At 35.7% G+C, this 15,127-nt stretch overlaps 1 protein-coding gene across 1 annotated transcript in view; it reads left to right on the top strand.

Moving 5' to 3' along the window:
- The first annotated feature begins 5,928 nt into the window (after positions 1 to 5,928).
- LOC149792529 (putative G protein-coupled receptor 19) overlaps positions 5,929 to 15,127 on the top strand; it is a 32,796-nt gene continuing 23,597 nt past the window's right edge. Inside the window, exon 1 of the mRNA XM_089969404.1 lies at positions 5,929 to 6,209. The gene's annotated coding sequence lies outside the window, so the exon portion shown is untranslated. The remainder of the gene's footprint in view (positions 6,210 to 15,127) is intronic.

The raw sequence follows: 15,127 nt of genomic DNA, 5'->3' as shown, positions 1-15,127 counted from the left end.
ATTTAGGAGATCTATTACGTTCAGCTTTTGTACCGTAGCACCACTCAACTTAAAACAAATGGTGACTCGAAGATTCCTTGTTGTAAAAGCTGCAGCTCTGCGCAAGGACAAGAAGTTCTCCAAAACGTACTTCTCGACAAAGACATAAAGAAGCCTTGCTGAAAGCAAGAAGAACTGTGTTGCTTTAAACTTGAAAAGTGCCCCGAGACAAACTTATAAGTTTACTTCACTCTTCTTTTCAAAGCATAATTTCTGCTCTACGTCACATCAAAGACGATTGAGAAAGAGGCATCGAAGACTTTCCAGACCTCATAGACACGTTCAGAAAAATAAAATAAAGACGAACAGCAATCAGAAAATTGGACATGTGCCATTATGGACTGAAAATTATACGCCGATTTTGTTTCTTCAAATGCTCCAAGTCAGAACTAATTCTGCTCATAATGATGACGATGACAATGACGATGCAAAAATACCAATGGAAAGAATTTCGTCATGATTCATTTTTGTCCACATCAGCACCTATAACATTTTTCATTAAAGGTCATTAAAGGTCAAACCGAAAATTACATCGATTTGAACGACAGTTAGTTGTACTCAAAGTAAATGTTCTCTAAGCGGTCCAGGAGAAGATGCCTGCGTGTCATGACTCCAGCTACCAATTTCATGCATTAGCTGTTCTGCGAAGTGGATTTGTACTTGAATAACAAATTCGTTAGCAGCATGGATATTAACTCCTACTGAGCGTAAATGAAAATCTCTTGACGTACGAAAAAGAAGTCAAGAACACACATCTGGGTCCTTTCGTGGTATGGAAAACTGACACGTTGGTTGCGTTCAAGGGTACGGACTTAACACAAGATGATGATCATCACAATTTCGAACTTAACGACCACCGAATTAAATCAAACAATGAGGACGTAGTTAATAACTGATGGACCGTTTACATCTTGCATATGTGGTTGGGTTGCAAGACAAGCATTTGTTGAATGTAGTGGATGTACTTCTGAACGATTTAGGACTGTGTACCACTCTATGGCTAACGATTACAAAGGGAGCATCGAAGAAGTTAGACTCTACATGCACTTGTGGGAGTCTAGCATGCAGTAGTAAATGTATGAATAGAAAAACAGCCAAGTATCCAATAGCAAGTGGAATTCAAAACCTTTTCCTCTGGACTCCGATCAAAGATCGAAGATCTTGTTTTCCAAGGTAAACTACTAAAACGTCTATTTATCGTCACTATCAATGTCATTGCAATTGACGGAACTATCGATTAAAATCCTTTTGTTTTCCGACACATCATCGTGTCCAAGATAGAAATCGCCTGTGATGTGCCTGATTCATTGAAAGAAACTTTGTCCAGTGAAAATAATTGAGATCTTAGTTGACACTATGTGAAACCACAGGGCACTTAGGTAATAAGAGCAGTCATGGTATTTCGTCCGATGTTTATGCAGGATGTTATGCTTCTGTGGGATTTTCATTTCGCTCCAGACCAAAGCAGCGACGAGGAACATTTCCACCATATAAAATCGTGCCAACTTCGTATAGAATTTCAGTTTCCGTTAGTTCTGGCGAACACAAAGAAAGTTATCTTTTGACAATACTCTGGAAAACATCGGTTTAACAGAAGTGATTTACTTGAACAAAAATATTGGAACTAGCGGAGATAGGGGAAGAGGATATTTTCTATTCAGAACAACAGTCACAGACCACATGTGAAGAAGACAAAAATAGTTAAGATGACTATAACAAGAACCTACATGGTAGAGGAAGCTTTATACACACGGGAACAAAGATGCAAATTAAGACTTGATGAAATCTATAAAAATAGGAAGGCTGCAAGACAGTTTATTGAAAATCATGAGGAGGTGTGGAAAGGGCCGAAAGACGCGCAAAAAAAAAAAAAAACACACGGTGGAGGACAGCCGCGGACAATATAAGATGCCGGGGATAAACCTCTACTGAATGTTCAGTCGTTCTAGCCGTTGCAGTATTTCAGCAGAATGATTGAACACCATAACCTACAGGCGGAATATGATGGCATTGGCAATGAGGACGAAACATCCAGGTATATCGTCGCGGACATGATAGACCCCGGAGAGTCTAGAGACCGGTGGCGTCGCAAGTTCGTTTCCCGGGGCCGCATCAAGAGAATATTGTTGTACAGATAGCCCTTGAAATGGCTAAATAATTGCATCCATTCATTTAAGGTTTGAAATCCATTTAGATCATAGCTATTTTAAAATCCACAAAATATTATCCATTTGCCCACCATTCGATAAAGCACTCGAAATTTACCTAAATAAGACCTTAAAATTGTATCAGGTCACTCAGATCTGCTGTTTTTCTTTGCTTTTCGAAAAATGTGTGTACACTTGGTACAGGAAATCCTAAAGGAATACAAATTATGAACATTTATAACGTATCAGCTTGATCTTAATTACAATACGTGGCTTACAATCGGTTGTAGGGAACTGCCCGAAATTAAATAACTGGGCTGAATTTGATCCAAAGTACATCTATGGCGTTTCAGAAAATTTCCCCTGACGCTCGGGAACTCAAAACCGACCTGCATCTCCTTTTCCGCGTCCAGACGTTCTAATTAAGTAGTATGCGGTGCAAACTTTAACGCGTTGAGTGGTGGCTCCCGTTTCCCATTTGATGGACACTTTAATACGTCGACTGGAGGACTCTGATTTGTACGTGTCGAAACTCGACAAACAATAGTATACTATTCACACAACTTTTTATTCCCCGGAAATGAGTGCTTGAGCGCAAAGTACGGGTAAAATCTCGTCGAATGGTGGCTCTTTTCCCCTCTCGACTTGTAGACGTACATAACCGAATGACCGAAAACGTCTCGAATCCAATAAAGGAAGAAATGAATGTCCTTCCGCAAATAGTTGACTCGTGAACATTCATATATATCACCGACCAATTAAATGAAACCCATGTGCGCATGCACAATGTAAACTACCTTCTTGTTTAGAATAGACTGGACAAGATACTAGCGCTTTTTTATCTGAAGATTGCAAATAACTTCGTAAAAAATGTGATAAGAGCAGAAACCCAAAATGAAAGAAAATAAGAGCAAAAATAACAGAAGCAGAAGCAGGATGAGGAAGAAGATGTGTGGAAAATGTAGACATATGAGGTTATTATCTCATACAGAAATAGAAAACCCAGTGCATTAATAAGATCGATTGCGAGATTTAGTCGTCCTGGATATCGTCTTTTATATTTCAACGATCCAGAAAGACAACCCTTTTGAGTCCACCCTCTTCTCTTAGAACAGGTGTAATATTCAATCATTAATAATATTTCCTTCTAAGCTTTTGTATGGCTGTGTTCCACACACAAAATCTAAAACTTAAACCCCCTTCTATGTATGTTTGTGGGTGTAGTGTATATTGATAAACACTACATACAGACTGTATAATATTAAATACATGTGAACAATAAGAATATTATGTATTGCACCTACAGATGTGTTATTTCACGTCCGCGCATTGAATGAGAGGGATGTTTTGCGTTTGTTTGTCGTTCCATTCATTGCTGATCGTGTGTAAAAGAGGAATGAATAGCTAGCACTGTAAAGTGGGAAATTTGAGCACTACTGTGAGTCTCTTAGACAGAGTAGAACACTTCCTAGACTGAGTAGAGGAGACGCACTCTTACCCAACCTCCGTCACTTAAAGAAGGCGATGATCATCATGAGAGAGGTGACCAAGAGAGGTGGAGAACTTAAAGGCAATATGGGCAGAGGAGAACACAGCAAAGTTGCTCGAGAAAAGGGAGGGGCAATTTCCACGCCTCAATGACCACTGGATGAAGGTCCAGAAGAAAATCTCGCAGATGCTACCAAAACAAGACTGGATGCCTTAAAGAGGATTGGGACAAGGATGCTTTCTTCTAGGCACTATCTATGCTTTCTTCTAGGCACTATCTAGACACTATCCCTCTGTACTCGAATACTTACACCGGGAGGTGTAGTAGTACTGGATATCGATAAAACCCATGACAAAACCAAACGTCCCTTTTCACGGCCACCCAGATCTCTAGAAAAGACATATGCTACTCAAAACATTGCCACATTTTATTTGCATGTTTGTGTATGCCTATGTTTATGTTCACAAACCTTAAAACCCGTCCCGTCTCGTGCATTTTGGTGTAAATTGTCTTTATAAATAACACCTACTCTTGTTTTGCTCGTGTGATAGTATGTGTCTATTTCATCCCCAATCTTTTGCATTTTACCCTTTTAGTAGGATAACATATGTGAGGTATTTGATACTAGGACGGGGTATTGGATAGTACTAAGTAAGTGTTTATTGGATAGTAATAAAAAAGTTACTATTGGAGAGTAGTAAAAAGTGGTGTGTTGGATAGTACTCAAAACGTGCTGTGTTGGATAGTAATCCAAGTGGTGTGTTGGATAGAATCAAAAGATTGATGAGCTGGAAAGTATTCAAAAAGGGGTGTTGGATAGCACGTTAGACCCATTACATACTTCCCCGGTTACGATCTTATAGTGTCATTTCCATATTAAATTCCCGTTTAACCCCATGATGATTGCAACCTAAAAGAGGAACATTTTAAATGGGATTTCCCGTATGACCCCATAGTGCCATTTTAATATAACCCTACGGCCTAACGCTAAGGACCACATATTGTCCTAGTAATCTAGACCTTCTATACTTATCATTCTACTAGTACTTCATCTTATTTGACTGAATTGCGTGCCAGTCTCTATCAATTTCTTTCATGTAATAATGAAACCGAAATATTATCTAGGATCCTTGGATAAGCGCCTTCCTCTCTATTAAGAGGACAGGATATGTTATTAGTTCACATTCTTGCTATAAATAGAATTTGCCCACAAGACCTGACGTGCATTTCCATACTGCTTATGCCCGGGCTGCCAACAAGAAGTCGCGAGTTCAAAATGTTTTGTGTTTTTATGTTAACACTTCCTTTTAAACTCGCTCATCCCAGTTTTTTATATATTATTTTTTGTTATTCCCAAGGAGGTGAAATTAACCTTAACCTAATAAGAAATGCAAAGAAAGAGATTTTAATTTAGATGCATATATATATATATGTATATATATATATATATATATATATATATATATATATATATATATATATATATATATATATATATATATATATATATATATATATATATATATATATGTATGTATGTATGTATGTATGTATGTATGTATGTATGTATGTATGTATATATATATATATATATATATATATATATATATATATATATATATATATATATATATATATATATATATATATATGTATATATATGTATGTATATATATGTATATATGTATATATATATGTATATATGTATGTATATATGTATGTATATATATATATATGTATATATATATATATATATATATATATATATATATATATATATATATATATATATATATATATATATATATATAAAAGCAATTCATCTAAACGAAAATCTTTTTCTTAGTCTTTCGTATTAGAAAGTTACCTTCTTTGCAAGCAAATCATCACCTAGATATATTTCTACAGCACCCACAAGGAACCATGCAGATAGACAGAAAAAACTGTTACGTTTTTTCCGCGTCTAAGGTCTCTGTAGACCTCGGACGAACACCATCAATTCGGACAATCCATGCTTCTTTGTCTAAGACAGTTAATTTTACGAGCAGATTTCTTCTCTGCTGATGATTGAAATAATAAGTTACGTTGTTAAAAGTCTAAAATTTAAATATTGGTCTTTTTATTTATTTAAAGACAAATTTGCTTTCTTTCTAAAGAAGCAAAATATATATTTGTTTCCCGGTGCAATTAACACTGTTTCATTGTACGTTCGGTTTCTCTTTGCTCAGTTGCTAGGCAGCTGATTATGCCGAAGAGACAGGAAAGCAATGTGACTGAGCAAGGCAGCTCATTTCTGTATAAATGACTATTCCTGAAATAAATCAATAGATAGCATCTGGCTGTGTGTTGCGAAGGGATCAATTCAATATAGAGAAAATGAGTTTCAGCTGATTAGCATTACTTGGAATATCTCATGACAAACGTTGACAATATGGGCAACTGACGGATGAATTCTTCAGTTACCGTGGTTTCCAGGTAGCAGGAATCTATTACAGAGAGGAAGAGGTTTAAGCAAGGCATTGTATTCACAAAAGGTAATGACAATCTCTCTCTCTCTCTCTCTCTCTCTCTCTCTCTCTCACACACACACACACACACACACACACACACACCATTCAACCTTATATATGACATCTCTATCTCCTTATCATGTCTGTCTTCCTTTCTGTCTCCTTTTCTTCCTCTGTGTATATATTCGCTTACGTAACACTTTCTCCATCTGTTTGAAAGAAGAAGTCGTATCATTTGATAGCTCTCGACCCAAAGTAACGAGTATAAGTCTATGGCGAAAGTTCAGTATTTATTCATTTGATAACCTCAGACCACTTCCGTATCTTATCATTGCCATGTAATCTATTTTCAACAGTCAGTACTTTCTAAGTATGTGCATTGATTTTATTCCAGCTGATCTGAGATAGGCGGAATCAAAGAACCTTTAAAATCCCAAAAGATGTTGTTTGTTTGTTTGTTTGTTTTTTTTTTTTTGATGAAGAATCTCGGGTGAACAGATTCGCTTACAGTAGTCATGGAGACGGATGCACAGTTGAAAGTAAAATACATATCTATATATTTATATGAAGAGCTAAGCAAGCTTGAACAAAAAAGGGCCGCCACACGGACGATAGTGCTCTCGTAATGATATACAGTGTAGATAACATAATGCTGGCACAAAAATCACTTGAAATATTTGAAAAAACGAACATTTGATCTTTCTTAAAAATGTATCTTGTCTATCAATTAATAATAATAATAATAATAATAATAATAATAACGATAATAATAAAAAGAATAATAATAATAAGAAGAAGAAGATGATGATGATGATAATAATATATACTCGTCCCTTTTACTAATAAATTAGCGATTTAAATTGCAAATTTTGAGACTATTATCCCACCCCAATTCTCCTACACAAACACGTACAGATGAAATTTCTGCATTTGAGAATTTCCTTCTCTGTCTGATCTTGTTGTATATCTATAGTAAGAGTCATACAGGTCATGTTTGCTCATTTACTTATCTTCAATTATATATAAATTGTTGCTTACAATAATAATAATACTAATAATAATAATATGTTTTAAACCAATGTCTATTCAATCCTGAGTATTGAATGTTCTGCATCTTAACTGTCTTTAAGAAATTTACAGATGAAAAGTATCGATTGCTATGGACTTTAACATGGGGGCCTAGTACTAAACTGGGTCAAGGAAAGAGTATGTCGTACGAATTGTTTTATCAACATGCGTAGCTTTTATTGTGACATCATAGCGCGATATTTCAATCCGGATTGTACCGTATCACACTTTTATGTTGATTCCGTCTAACAATGTCGACGTACTTAACAATGATTTTAATATAATATAATATAATATAATATAATATAATATAATATAATATAATATAATATAATATAATATAATATTATGGATTACTGCATTTGTATGGGAAAATACGAACAAGTTTTTCTGAGCTATACTGCACGACGCTAGGAGCACAACATTACTAAAAAAGGAAATCGAGTTCATATTTTCCCCTACAATTGTAGTAAGCTTTTTCTTATATTGTCATTTTGCTTTTCTACCTAAGGCCGATTTTTTTATAAAAAAAAGAACACACTATATAAAACAAAGTAATTTAAATTTCTGCTGTATTCCAAAGTAAGTACACGACTGTAGTTCATGAAATACTTAACAACAGTATTCGTGGCACATATCACCGCCCAGAAGCCTTTGTACTTGTAGCGTATCGCACACTCAGTCATTTGTTACGAAAAGAAATCTCGTTTTGGTCTACTTAAAATTGAAATTTAGAGTCATAATATATATGAGTGCGCCTTGAACAATTTTCCAGTTGGTCTGGAATGCAGTGAATGTGTGCTTCTGTCGTTCCAACTAAATTTTGCTTTTCTAGTTGTGATTAATTGGATTTATTAGCTGGGTAAATTCCGCATGATATGCATGTGGCTGCAGAGACTTTGCCTTGAGGCATCTGCACGTGTGTTTCTGTTCTTTTATGATAGTTTGGAATCATTTGTCTGGAAATAATATCAAATTCTTTAATTTAAATTGTTAAGAATAGGCAAGATTAAATATTGTTTGTTAGGGAATGTCAAATTCGTTTCATCTTTGAGTGCAGTAAATTCTCTTTCAGAATGTGGTTTCTGTTGTAAATATAGCCTAAATTACCGTACAATTTCGCGCTGTAGATCAATTTTTGGAACCCAGGTAATTCTGGTTAGGAAAAATAACCTTCTTCATTTGTATTTTGCTTTCGAATTTATTTATTGAAATAACTTGTAAAATGGGACGTATCTCAGAGAGACAGGATAAAAATCACTTGGCCTTGATATGTCTTTCTATGCTATTTTTTTAAAAGATTGTAGTGAGCACGATTTATAATCTGGCACATTTGATTTGCCAATCGTTGTGAACTATTCTCCCAAGTAAGTGTATAAATTATCATAATGAGCTTTTTCTGGATTTTCATCATTTATTTCCGAAGCTGAAACTTCCTTAACTCTTATTTCCATCTGACTTTTTAATTCTTTTAATTTCGTTCCAGAACTAGATAAAGGCTCAATAATCAAACCCAAATCACTTTTATCTCAATAATTCTTTTCTACCAACTAATCGACCGAAATATTTTATAGTTCTCGCTTCGTTAAAGAAGCATTTGTCTGAGAAAGATCATATTGTCTGGCAGGCTGAAGCGATTGGTCCTTACTTAAAGACTCTGGTCCTACCTGGGTAGGATTTAAAATAACAGTCTCCACTTTAGACGACATTATGCAATATTGGTTTTACTAAAGATTTATAAAATATGTGAAATTAACATTCATGGAACTTAGAAAATTCCAAAGCAAAGTGAATTTAAATCTCTAAAACAATTTAAAGCTTTCTGGAATTTTTTTGAAAAATTCGTATCCCAGCCGACCGCCACTCCTACCCCTATTTTTATTACGAATGTATGTTTTTAAACAAAGTAACAGAAAAGAGCGAACCTGTATTAAACTCTATGCATGATTTCAGCCTAAGATTGCTGTTCATTCGAGATAACTCTGTTTATCTTTCTCCGTTTGAAACACAAACGCAGGTAATGTTTTAGATTTCTGTACGAATAACAAACCTGTTTTGTTTTTTAAATCTACACGATAATTGTTGGTACATTTAATCCAGTATCCTTTAAATCAATTATAAATTTTTTTGTAAAGGGGACACATCATTTTTGTCTGGAATGAATTTCTTTGGAGCAGGGGATAGACCTTTAAATGTTCGTGTGTATGTGTTGGTAGTTTCCAATCTATTTTTTTTAAATCCACAACGTAATACTAACATCAAGAATATTTAACATCTTCATATATAACCATCTAGTTTGCTCATAATTTCCAACATATGAAGCATTTCTTTTTCATTCTCTCTCTCTCTCTCTCTCTCTCTCTCTCTCTCTCGGTAGTAGCATCGAATTACAATCAAATATTTTCCACCTTGTAGACGGGTTTACCACCATTTATCACATCGTTCGCTTCGGCGAGTTAAATGTAAAACCTGAAACCCCGGCACTATGATCTCTCCGTATCTGAACGTCAGGTGGCTTAATTGCACTATTAACAATATTCATTCGGTTCAGGTTTTTGTTCGTTACCTCGTGATCTCGGGTACAATTTTTGACTCATGACACCTTGTAAAATACTGTTTGTTCTAACCGATACAGGTAAGCATAAATCTTTGTATTCCATATAAATGCTTTAGTCATTTAACTTGAAAAGATTATTGCTTCCGTATCGTATGTTTATGAGTTTCACGGGCATTGTACGGAAACAGTTTACCACTGGATTGTTAGCTTCTTCGTCAACCATCATGTAAAATACAACGACCAGGTACACTCGTCATATTTGAGCTGAAATTTCATTTACAAAGAAGCAACGTTTGTTCTGGTTTAATACTGCTAGGTGTGTGAGTAATGCAATAATGTGCTTGATATATTTAGCCCATTAGGGTATTTTCACCAGCTTATTTGGAATTAATGTTCTTACCAAACATAGACACCTTCGCTACACAATCTGATTAAAATCAGATCTCCGCTGTTATACATGAAGATCTGACATCGGCCGCTTAGGGATCATGTTCTGGTAACCTATGTTATTAACATAATTGCTAATTTTTTCAACCAATCAGATGAAGTCTGATATCTTCGCGTTTGGAGACAGAGCACTGTGGATGAAGAGCATGAATGTGTACAGAACGATTTGATTCACTTTCCGATTTTTGAAAGCTGCATTTCCATTGGCTGATTCAAAAGTCACCAGAACATTACCCTTAAGCGATTATAATCAGATCTTCACGTAGGACAACGGAGATCTGATTTTAGTCGTATTGCTTTGCTGTATATTCTGCTAAAATAACATTTCAAGGAAAATTGCAAGCCAGCTACACGATAATATTCATCATTTATTTGCTGATTTGAATAGTAATGGAAAATAGCCTTTTCAGGACGCATTTGTTTTTCATTTGTGGATCGCTTAAACCAAATCTGCCATTATTACTGTTAGTTAATGCCTGTAGGCTCAAAGCATCATCCATTTTGTTCCAGAACTGAGTAGTCTAATCTTGGCATTTTTTCATTGTTGGATATCTTCAGTTTTTGTTGGTACTCTCCTTATTTTCTCGTATTAAATTCGTTCCTCACCAGATCCACTAGTATTTAAAAACTTGAAAATATGCTTGCCGTATGAAAGTTTTAAACTGTTATCTATTGCTTCTCCAATCATGGTTGACGATGTAGCCATTTTTTGTTGTATTTAAGAGTAATACATATTGATATTGTTTCCATTTTGTATTGTAGATTGTGAGAAGTCTCCACTTCTTTAATGAGTTTAGAAAAAAAAACATTGTTCTCTTCAGTGTAGTATTATGTTTTACTCTTATACTGTTAAGAATATCCGCCATTTCCTTTGAGCTTTAATTCGTAAGAGTACGTTGGTAGTTTAAATGTTACCAAATGTAAATATCACTGAATACTTTTATTAAAAAAATAGATATTAACAAATTAATTTGAGAAAAATGTTCATGAGCCCAACCTCTTCATTTTAATGGCTAATGGTACGAAGCATCAATTGTGTGTTTTGTGATGGGGCATAGTAAATTCGCTAGTCTTTTTTAGCAGCATCTATGTTAGGGGGTTGGGGTTGGGGGAGGGTGTCAATGCTACCATTTAACGCAAGTGTCTTTGCATGCACTTCAGTTTTGAATGTATATGTACAAAGAAAATAGTTTTCTCCATGTCAGTAACATTTTCTTATTCGTTTCTTGTTTTTGTCTATTTCATCAATGCTGTTTTGCGCCATATCCACATTTTCACCACTTTTAGATGAAGTCATTAAATACTCTGTTGTACGTTGCTTTTATTTTATTGTTCCACTTCAGCGTGCAGTTGTGTTGCAAAACCAGGTGAATGTAACATCTGTTACTAATTTGATTCTATCATTGAACAATGTAATTCATAGATAGGAGGTTCTTTTATTGCTTTGAGCATGCTTTCGTTCTGGTTTGGTTTGGTTTTACATCGTCTGTCATGTTAGTCATCTCTGTGAAATCATTCGTTTCTGACAACATATTAATGTCAAATACCATAAGATATATGCTTAAATCATTTATTGGTATTCAAATCTCTTCGTGGCTTTGTTTGTTTGAGTTTGTTGTTCAAATTTCTCTATAGCTTCTCCAGCTGAGATAGCAGAGTGCCACGGTTTTTACGGGAATTTTCAAAACCATTTACCGTATCATATTCCAATTCTTTTATGCAACTGTTTGTTCAATCGGTTGTAGAAACTGACTAATGTTAGCTAAATGATCTGCTATTTTTCTTGCTGATTCTAGTGAATGAACAGCAGTAAATAATGTATCACATTGAATCTGTGTTTGAACAAGTTCTGAGCTTTTAAAAAATGTATTATCGACCATATGCTTTATACTGGCTTCTTCATTTCCATTCATTTCAGTAGCAATTAAATTGCTATCAAGTTCTTCCCATGTAGTCACTACGTCGTTCAAATTGTTGTCAAGTTCTTCCCCTGTGTCACTAAATCGTTTAAATTGTTATCAAGTTCTTCCACTGAAGTCACGATATCGTTCAAATTGTTATCAAGTTGTTCCCCTGAAGTCACGACGTAGTTCAAATTGTTGTCAAGTTCTTCCCCTGAAGTCACGACGTCGTTCAAATTGTTATCAAGTTCATCCACTGAAGTCACGACGTCGTTCAAATTGTTGTCAAGTTCTTCCCCTGAAGTCACGACGTCGTTCAAATTGTTGTCAAGTTCTTTCCCTGAAGCCACGACGTCGTTCAAATTGTTGTCAAGTTGTTCCCCTGAAGTCACGACGTCGTTCAAATTGTTGTCAAGTTCTTCCCCTGTAGTCACGAAATCGTTCAAATTGTTGTCAAGTTCTTCCCCTGTAGTCACGAAATCGTTCAAATTGTTGTCAAGTTCTTCCAAAGAAGTCACTACATCGTTCAAATTGTTGTCAAGTTCTTCCACTGTAGTCACTACGTCGTTCAAATTGTTATCAAGTTCTTCCTCTGTAGTCACTACGTCGTTCAAATTGTTATCAAGTTCTTCCCCTGAAGTCACGACGTCGTTCAAATTGTTATCAAGTTGTTCCCTTGAAGTCACGACGTCGTTCAAATTGTTGTCACGTTCTTCCCCTGTAGTCACTACGTCGTTCAAATTGTTGTCAAGTTCTTCCCCTGAAGTCACGACGTCGTTTAAATTGTTATCAAGTTCTTCCCCTGAAGTCACGATGTCGTTCAAATTGTTCTCAAGTTGTTCCCTTGAAGTCACGACGTCGTTCAAATTGTTGTCAAGTTCTTCCCCTGAAGTCACGACGTAGTTCAAATTGTTATCAAGTTGTTCCCTTGAAGTCACGACGTAGTTCAAATTGTTGTCACGTTCTTCCCCTGTAGTCACTACGTCGTTCAAATTGTTGTCAAGTTCTTCCCCTGAAGTCACGACGTCGTTTAAATTGTTATCAAGTTCTTCCCCTGAAGTCACGACGTCGTTCAAATTGTTCTCAAGTTGTTCCCTTGAAGTCACGACGTCGTTCAAATTGTTGTCAAGTTCTTCCACTGAAGTCACGACGTCGTTCAAATTGTTGTCAAGTTCTTCCCCTGAAGTCACGACGTCGTTCAAATTGTTGTCAAGTTCTTCCACAGAAGTCACTACGTCATTCAAATTGTTATCAAGTTGTTCCCCTGAAGTCACGACGTCGTTCAAATTTTTGTCAAGTTCTTCCACTGTAGTCACTACGTCGTTCAAATTGTTGTCAAGTTCTTCCCCTGAAGTCACGACGTAGTTCAAATTGTTGTCAAGTTCTTTCACTGAAGTCACGAAGTCGTTCAAATTGTTGTCAAGTTCTTCCCCTGAAGTCACGACGTCGTTCAAATTGTTATCAAGTTCTTCCCCTGAAGTCACGACGTCGTTCAAATTGTTGTCAAGTTCTTCCACTGAAGTCACGACGTCGTTCAAATTGTTGTCAAGTTCTTCCCCTGAAGTCACGACGTCGTTTAAATTGTTCTCAAGTTGTTCCCTTGAAGTCACGACGTCGTTCAAATTGTTGTCAAGTTCTTCCCCTGAAGTCACTATGTCGTTCAAATTGTTATCAAGTTCTTCCCCTGTAGTCACTACATCGTTCAAATTGTTGTCAAGTTCTTCCACTGAAGTCACGACGTCGTTCAAATTGTTGTCAAGTTCTTCCCCTGAAGTCACGACATCGTTCAAATTGTTGTCAAGTTCTTCCCCTGTAGTCACTATGTCGTTCAAATTGTTGTCAAGTTCTTCCACAGAAGTCACGACGTCGTTCAAATTGTTGTCAAGTTCTTCCTCTGTAGTCACTACGTCGTTTAAATTGTTATCAAGTTGTTCCCCTGAAGTCACTACGTCGTTCAAATTGTTGTCAAGTTCTTCCCCTGAAGTCACTATGTCGTTCAAATTGTTATCAAGTTCTTCCCCTGAAGTCACTACGTCGTTCAAATTGTTGTCAAGTTCTTCCACAGAAGTCACGACGTCGTTCAAATTGTTATTAACAAAGGTGTTTAGCATATGATTATCAAATTTTCCCAGCACAAATCTTTTGTACGTCACATCCACTTATTTGACAGGCAATTATTGCAGAGCAGATTTCCATTAATCCTTTGATCTACAATGTATCTTTTATATCTGTTTTTCTTTAAGGTTTTAAAGGTTGACTTGGAGCTCGAAGTGATATATGTCCAAATAGTCTGTACCTTCAGTATTTACTTTACGCAAACATACATTACAGGTGGTATACCATGAAAATCAATTACATTACCACCTTCATCTGTCATATTGAGACTAAATCTGTTACATGTATCCCTCTTTTTCTGTTTACAATTGTCATGTAAATTTTGCAGTGTCTCCTTGAACCACAATGTTAGCAGGCAACGATTCAAGTAATATTGAATAATATACATTTTAATAACTTTCTGTGTTATTGATTTGGTCCAGGAATATGAATAATTTGTGGGTAGGAGTGAGGTATTAAAACTTTTGACACAATACCTATGATAGAAGTCTACATGATCACCCTTCAATAAACTTCTGAGTTGGTCACAATGTACTTTTGATCCATCATTTTGTTCAAAGAATTAAAAAATTATTTGTGTTATACTTGTGAGGTGGAATTTTATTGAATCCGTTTCAGGTGGTAGTCATGTTTCAAATCTCACGTTAGTATGGTGTGTGTATCGCATCTCCTAAGATCCAGTAGTCGAGGAAATGGCTTCCAACTTAGTAGTCTTACTCATTTTTTATTTTATTTGATTTAAATTAATGGCCTTGTGCTATCATCAGACATCTGCCAGTGTGAAATTGATGCTATCAATATTATAGGACACTAAAATTGATAGTTCTAGTTTATGAATATGCATGAACATATGC

This window comes from Sinohyriopsis cumingii, chromosome 9, assembly GCF_028554795.1.
Source record: "Sinohyriopsis cumingii isolate HCF-2022 chromosome 9, ASM2855479v2, whole genome shotgun sequence".
Taxonomy (NCBI): Eukaryota; Metazoa; Mollusca; class Bivalvia; order Unionida; family Unionidae; genus Sinohyriopsis; species Sinohyriopsis cumingii.
This window is presented reverse-complemented; position numbering and strand designations above follow the sequence as displayed.